The sequence below is a fragment of the Somniosus microcephalus genome, chromosome 6 (genome assembly GCF_052327205.1).
Source record: "Somniosus microcephalus isolate GS21.2 chromosome 6, FLI_Smic_1.0, whole genome shotgun sequence".
Taxonomy (NCBI): Eukaryota; Metazoa; Chordata; class Chondrichthyes; order Squaliformes; family Somniosidae; genus Somniosus; species Somniosus microcephalus.
Window position 1 is genome coordinate 50,912,555 of NC_140992.1, and position 7,976 is coordinate 50,920,530.

The window sequence follows — 7,976 nt, forward strand, 5'->3', positions numbered from 1 at the left end:
AGCTTGAACCTTACCAGTGTTCCTATTTGGCACAACAATGGAATACCATTATAAATATATCCAGTTTCAAAAGTCTGATGGAAAAGTATGTGGATTTACCAAATTAGTGTTGATAGAAATGATTACTTTAAGGTCAAATGAAAATGCAGTGGACAGACAGCAGGTGGTTGATATTGCTTCAGTTGTGCACATTAGCTATTATTTGCTTTTTTTTAAAGAAAAGTAACTGCTTTTGGGGCGGGGCGGGAGTGTGGGGGGGGGGAATCACGAGGAATAATTTCAGACAATTGAATAATAAACAATCAACATTACTGTACATTTACCACCAACACCGATTGTAGAATACCCAAGTGTAGAAATGTTTCTGATCAACTGCAAATGAAAAATACCGTAGATATTTACAATTCATTTCTACTTTTGATTGGTTTAAATGAACACACAATTGTTTTGCAATTAACATAAGTAATGTGGAAAATCCTTAATGCTTACATTAACGCATCTCTTTATTGGGCTATCGCATGAGCAGAGCCTATTTCTCGAGAGCTGGAACCAGTTTTCCTGCCAAGTTGCCTTGTAATTTGTGAACAGCATGTGGGCGGCGGCTCAAAAAGGAAGAAAAATCAAAGGGAGAATAAAATTGTATTTGTTTTGAGAAACAAAAATATAATTTAAGAAAATGTACGGTTGGTTTTAAAATTCAATTTCTTTTCACCAATGTATTGTCATTTTGTCCCCTCCTTTTTGCACGTATAAGTGAAATGTGATCTTTTGTTTACAGTGCCACAGCACCAAAACAAATACTTGAATAGATTTTTTGTTTTAATCCTGCCCTTGGTATCTGTCAATGATCCCTTAACATCAAATGTCTTTGTACTTCGATTTGTTATATTCTCCCCACATAGCCACACTTTCCACAAATATTCTCCAGATCTGTGATTAATTCTGTAAGTACCATATGGAATTTTCTGCAACTTTTAACATTTCTGCTTGTATACATCAGGCATCAAATCATTACTTAGTGGGAATTGCATGTTTTATGATATCACAGTCCAAGTGGTCCATTGAATCCACATGTGAAAATGCAGTGGGTGCTTTACGCACCCCCCCCCCTTCCAGTGACCACAATAGCCTCTCTGCCCAAACTCCTTTGTCCCATTGAAGATGGTTTGCTGACAAATCAAGTGCTCAATAATCCATTTATGTGTCCCATTCTTTAAAATTTCGTATGAAATGAGCTTTAGTGAAATTATGCTGCACTGTGCTATGAGCTAGATCAATTGGACCCTCGTTTACAGGACTCCCTTCATTGTCAGCCTTTCTCCGCCAGTCCATGATAGCGCTGTTTCTTTTCTTCACCTGGCGCTTGCGAGCCTCTTCATGCTGGCACTGATGTGCCTTTTCTTTAGACTCGTATCTGCATTATTGCTTCATGTTAACGCTGAACCTCCTTTGCAGCCTGGAGTCTTGAGTGCGTCCAATTGGTGCACCTGTTCCCAGGCCTTTTCCTTCATTGCTAGTCACACTGACTAGCTCGAGATCTGCATCTCCCATTGTTGTTTTAACGTTGCTATATACTCCTGCTAATTGTACTTTGAATTTTAAAAATTGAACAGCCTATTTTAGTTTGATATTCCAATACCAAATTTAGGCTTCATCAGCTGCCCTGTTCTTCACCAGGAACCACTCCCATAAGTGACCTTTCATTCCCTCTAGTGAAATATGATCTTGTATGCACAATATCTGGTTATGCCTGGGGAAGGGGTTGAACAAACAACCTTGCTATTTTAATTTGCTCACCCTTAATGTGTGATTTTTGTACAAAAGTTATTAGACCGGGCTAGTTGTGCTATAAACTACTAAAATAAAAAATAATCAGTGGCAAAAGAACAAAGAAAAGGTTTGCAACTACAGAATGTTTAACTTTTATAAAATTTTCTTACTGCAGGCTCAGTACAAAAATGATAAAAGTCGCATCACTTCACTTACACTTTTAATAATGTTGAGCCTGCGCCAGTGTCTAACACACAACACACACACGTGAGGTTTAGTTTACCCCCACCAAGCCTTCAGGTGTTCATCCAATGGAACCAGAGAGCTGATGAATTGGGCAAAACCACTTCCTCTGGCAGGGATTCTGTTCTGAGGGGTCATTAATTTAAGATCGTCGCTGAGAGTGAGGAGAGACATTAGAAGAGAATTTTTTATGCAGAAAGTTGTTCAAGCTTGGAATGTTTTGCCACAGGGAGTAATTGAGCCAGAGACCATTGCATTTTTAATGTAAGAGTGGAGAAATATTTGATATAGAGGGACGTTGCTACAAAGAGAGAGCAAGGCAGTGGGATTAGTTTTGGATTTCTCTGGCAAAGAGCCGACACAGACACAGTTGGCCAAATGGTCTCCTTCTGTGCTGTGAACTCTGGTCCTATGAATTTAGAATACTGCCGACTATATTTCTGACACCCTATGTCCTTTTGCCGTGAGAGCCAAGTTACTTGACTTTAAGTTTCGCTTTAAGTAGAAACTAAAAAACAGTGACCCCTGGCTTGCTTAAGCTGACTGTGATTGCTCATCTTTAGGCTTTGTAGCCTCCAGGGCTGTAACATTCTGCCATCGGTCTAAAGGGAAAAATCAAAACAATCGATGTGGTTGCTTGCAGTCACTTGCCCTAAAAAACACTAGTCATTGTGACATTTCCAGCTACACATGGGGAATATGGATTCTCGCCCAATCCAAAGAGACAGCAACTGCACTAAGAAAGTTAAGGTGACTACCAAAATCCTATAAATAGTTGCTAAAAAGTAGTCTGTCTTAAAAATGATTTGAAATACTGACCTATCTCCTTGTCTATCACTACATATAACAGCTATACTACTCAATGAGAAGTGCCAAAAATGTGACGCACTGCACAGTCCTGAAAACTCAATGGTGAGAAATATTACACCGTGATACTGTAAAAGCTATGGGGTTTTCATCAGTAAGAAACTCTCTAGCTGGGGCACTGTTTTTAGTACCTGTTCTCTATATTTGGCATCTTACCATTTTTTTTAAGTAAGCTCTTATTAAAAAGTTGTGTAAATTTGAAAATCAAAATTATAGGGTGTCTCTTTTCCGAATATCAAAGATTTCCAAAGAGCCAAATCATTTCTAGATGAAGTTCAGCTTTAAATTTTAAAAAATCTGAACTCTTTTGTACTCGATACAAAATAAATCCAAATTTCACAGGGTAAAAAAATGTAGACATGTAACTTAAAACATAATATCCATTTAAAACTGCCTTAAAAATATATTAAAAATCTGAAGATCGTAGGGTTCTTGAAAAGAGAATGTATTTAGCACTTAAGCAGGGAGCCCTTCACGTATTCATATTAATAAGTTACCAAAGGAACCTGTCACTCTGTCTGCTAGCATGGAAGTCGATAGGAAAGTAATGTTCATGTCACTGTACAATAAGTTATTGATCTTCTGAGAGATCTGTGGCTGGAGTTATCTTGCTCGGTTTTCCGAGTTGTGCACCTATCAATAATTCTGTTGTTGGGATATTAATGCTGAAGCAGACATTCTGAAGTGGGCATGTACAAGTTTTTTTCTAATTGACTCAGTTGAAACTGTTTTTTGAAACATCGTAATTTAACACTATTGCCGTGATATGCTGTGGCTAGTCTAATTGACACTTCATCTTAAAATCAAACCCTGGCCATAGCCATCTATTTTTTTCTGTTACCTTAAGTTTGTCCATTGGAAATGGTTTAGATACAAAATAATGTGCGACTTAGAATTATAGGTGTGTATGTGATGGTGATATAGTCGGCAGTATTACATAGTACAGGTCCACAACCCCTTATCCGAAACCCTTGGGGCCAGATGTGTTTCGCAATTCGGAATTTTTCGGATTTCAGAACGGTATTACGGGAAGACCCTAGCAGGGGTCTGGGCAGCACCCCTTAAACAAACTCATTAATATTTCTGCAGCGAACCTTATGAATATTCACACTGAGTGGGATAAATAAAGACTATAAATAGTATTACAGTTTATTTGTACAGTAATAATTTGGTGGGTCAAGCATCGGCCGCGTTGGGTCATGTTTAGCGCCACTCGGGTCATGTCGTGCACACAAGTGACGCTCCACGAAAAAACTTTCGGTTTTCAGAGCTTTTCGGAATTGCGGATAAGGGGTTGTGGACCTGTATTTACAACACAGAAACAGGCCATTCAGCCCAACAGGTCCTTGCCGGTGTTTATCTTCAAGAGCCTCCTCCCACCCTTCATCTCACTCCATCAACATATCCTTCTATTCCTTTCTCCCTCGTGTGTTTATCTAACTTCCCCTTAAATGCTTCTATGCGAGTTGCCTCACCTACTCGTTGTGATACAGGTAGACTAGCCTTTATCCGAACTACCGAAAACCTCTAAAAACCGAAAGTTTTTTCGTTCAGCGTAAGTCGTGTGCACGACATGACCAGAGTGGCACACAACTTGCGCTGAGCAGGGCAGAGGGTCACAGAGTTCCCTCCTGGGTGGGAGATTGCAGGCCGAGCCGGGCAGTGTGAAGGAGATACCGGGAGAGTGAACCCAACAATACAGCGGCTCGTCCGATAGCTGCAGCAGCCCGTCCGATATTCTTTTCTCCCCCCAAACCGAACCGCGGCCCGTCCGATATTCTTTTCTCCCCCCGCCCCGCCCACCCGACCCCCGACCTGATTTGCGGGCCAGCTTAGTAGGAGTCAGCCGATATCCGGCTTTCCAGAGAAGCAGGAAGGGGAATGAGACACGGAACAGTCGCAAGAGGTGGCCTGAACTTTTAAAATTTATATTAAATACAAATTTCCCAGTCTTCTAATAATACCTTCTGAAATCCGAAAACCGAAACTCAGCTGGTCCCAAGGCTTTCGGATAAGGGATAGTGCACCTGTAGTAAATTCCACATTCTAACCACACTCTGCATAAAGAAGTTTCTCCTGAATTCCCTATTGGATTTATTAATTATTATCTTATATTTATGGCCCCAAGTTTTGCTTTCTCCCACAAGTGGAAACATCTACTCTACGTCTACCCTTTCAACCCCTTTCATAATCTTAAAGACCCCTATCAGTCTTTTTTTTAGAGGAAGGAGCCCCAGCCTGTTCAATCTTTCCTGATATGTATAACGTCTCAGTTCTGCTATCATTCGAGTAAATCTTTTTTGCACCTTCTCCAGTGCCGCAATCCTTTTTATAATATGGAGAACAAAACTGTGCACATTCCTCCAAGTGTGGTCCAACCAAGGTTCGATACAAGTTTAATGTAACTTCTCTGCTTTTCAATTCTATCCCTCTAGAAATGAATCCCAGTGCTTTGCGTTTTTTTTAATGGCTTTATTAACCTACTTTTAGTGATTTGTTTATCTGTACCCTCGATCCCTCTATCCCATTTAGACACTTATTTTCCAAGGAGTATGTGGCCTACTTATTCTTCCTTCCGGTGTTTTAGTACGAGACTCTGGAACAGTTGCAAACAATGAGGGCCCACATACGTATTGTCTCGGATCTATTTGTTTCTGTGCTCTTTCCCCACAAGTACGTATGAAAACTCACTGGTCACTTTTCATATCCCCATCGCCTAAGCACAAGAGCAATGAATGATGTAAAAGATGAAAGGTTGTGTACAAATTGTGTATTCTGATACATGAAGGCACGGCTCTTGAGAATATTGTTTTCTGGGAATACATGGCATTAATACCGTGTGCATATATTACCAGGGCTCCTGCCATTTGGTTGTAGTAATGTAGATGTGTTTTAGATGTTTAAAAAGCACTTATCAATGGAAGTGACTGAATATTAATTTTGTGCTGAGCATATTGAAAATTTGACAAATTGGAGAATTTCAGCCTCACAGGGCATAAGGGAGAAAGCAAACTTGATTTGGCTTTCCCCTCCGTCTCTGTGGGGAAGCACTTGGCTCCTCCCCCGGACAACACAGCTGATTTCAGGAACTCATGCATGAACCGACATCCCACCATTCCATGACACAATGTGATATTAAATCCAGTGATACCATTTAAAAAAAAATTATATCTGAATTGTAAACTGTTTCCACGCCAATTACTGTACATGGTGTTCTTTCCTGTAGCGTTTAAAGTATTTACAATAATCCATTTTTATTCCCAGTGTACATCATCACAGCATATGATTAACTGGATAAATGTCACCTACTTGTACTAAGGCATAATCTGCTTAATTGGTGGGTTGTAGTTGGAGGAGTTTCACTTTTTGTAAATATGTACAAGTTTTACTATTTTTATGCTGCTAAGTACTGTAGATATTTCTGGAAGGGAGTTTTATGTTTTAAGACTGACACAACATCCTCTTGCACATAACCGCTTTCAAATATGTTTCCAGAGTATTAAAACTGACTCAAAAGGAAAGCAAATAATGGGTTAGCTGAGCAATTTCTGTATGCTGGTGTGATTAATGTTGAATTTTTAATTTCTTATGTCTGGAAGCCACCGAATGCCTTTACATAATGTTTTTTGCCTGGAGAAAAATATTGCAATAAAGGCAAACACATTAACAGATTATTTGTATGTTGTTAATACTATTCACTAAAGGTATACTGCTGCTAAGAATCAAAATGGTATTTTTATTTTACGACATTCAATGCTTTGAGTAATACAAAGAAGGCCCAGCCCTCCCCCAGCAGGATGGTGAGCGTACCACGCCCGTTTTGGCGCCAAAGCTCGATGCTGCCGGCCTCCTTGCAGTTTCCCTCAAGAAAAAAAAACTCCAACAAGCCCGCGTCCTACCGGACGGACGACAAGGTCTAAAAAGCACAGCAAGTTAGCTATGGCGGCGGGCTCAGCAGGCAAACTCATTTACGTTACGGATTCCGTTACAGGCCAACGATTCCTGTGCGACACTGGTTCCCAGTGCAGCATCCTCCCAGCTTCAAAGCTGGACCTACTATCCGGTGGCCAGGGGCCTTCCCTCGTGGCAGTAAATGGCGCTGCCATGCGTACGTTCGGGAAACGGACGGTCAACTTAACCTTCGCTGGTCAGCGTTTTGTCTGCGACTTCATTACAGCTAAGGTCTCACAGGCTATCCTGGGTGCTGATTTTTTCTGTGCAAACGGTCTGCTGGTCGACGTCCAACACTGCCGACTCATTAATGCGTCCACTTTCCACGCAGTGCCCTGCCACCGCAGCACTGCCGTGTCCTGGTCGGTGGCCTGTGCGGTTCCCTCACAAGACGGGTTTACGCGCCTGCTCGGCGAATTCCCGGAGCTCACCAGGCCTACTTTTTCAGCTGCAAGCACACGGCACGGGGTGGAGCACCATATCTCCATGACCGGAGCACCCGTTTACGCTCGGGCGCGGCAATTAGAAGCCGGCAAGCTGGCAGCCGCAAAGGCTGAGTTCCAGACCATGGAGCACCTCGGGATCATCCAGCGCTCGGACAGCCCTTGGTCCTCCCCACTGCATACAGTACCCAAACCAGGCGGCGGATGGCGACCTTGCGGGGATTACAGGCACTTAAACGACGCCACGACACCGGACAGGTACCCTATTCCCCACATCCAAGATTTTTCGGCACATCTGGCTGGCAACGCTATATTTTCTAAAGTGGATCTCGTTCGTGGATATCACCAAGTTCCGGTGCACCCTCCAGACATCCCCAAAACGGCAGTCATCACTCTGTTTAGCCTTTTTGAGTTCTTCCGCATGCCATTCAGTCTGGAAAACGCAGCGCAAGCATTCCAGCGGTTGATGGACTCTGTATTACGGGACCTGCCCTTCATTTTTGTATATTTGGACAACATCCTAATAGCCAGCAAGGATACGACAGCTCACATGGCCCATTTACGTACACTTTTCGCCCGACTCAGCCAACACGGCCTTATTGTCAATCCGGCTAAATGCACATTTGGAGTATCGAGCATTGATTTCCTGGGACACAGGATTACCCCAGAAGGCGCCGTCCCGCTAGCCACCAAGGTAGAGGC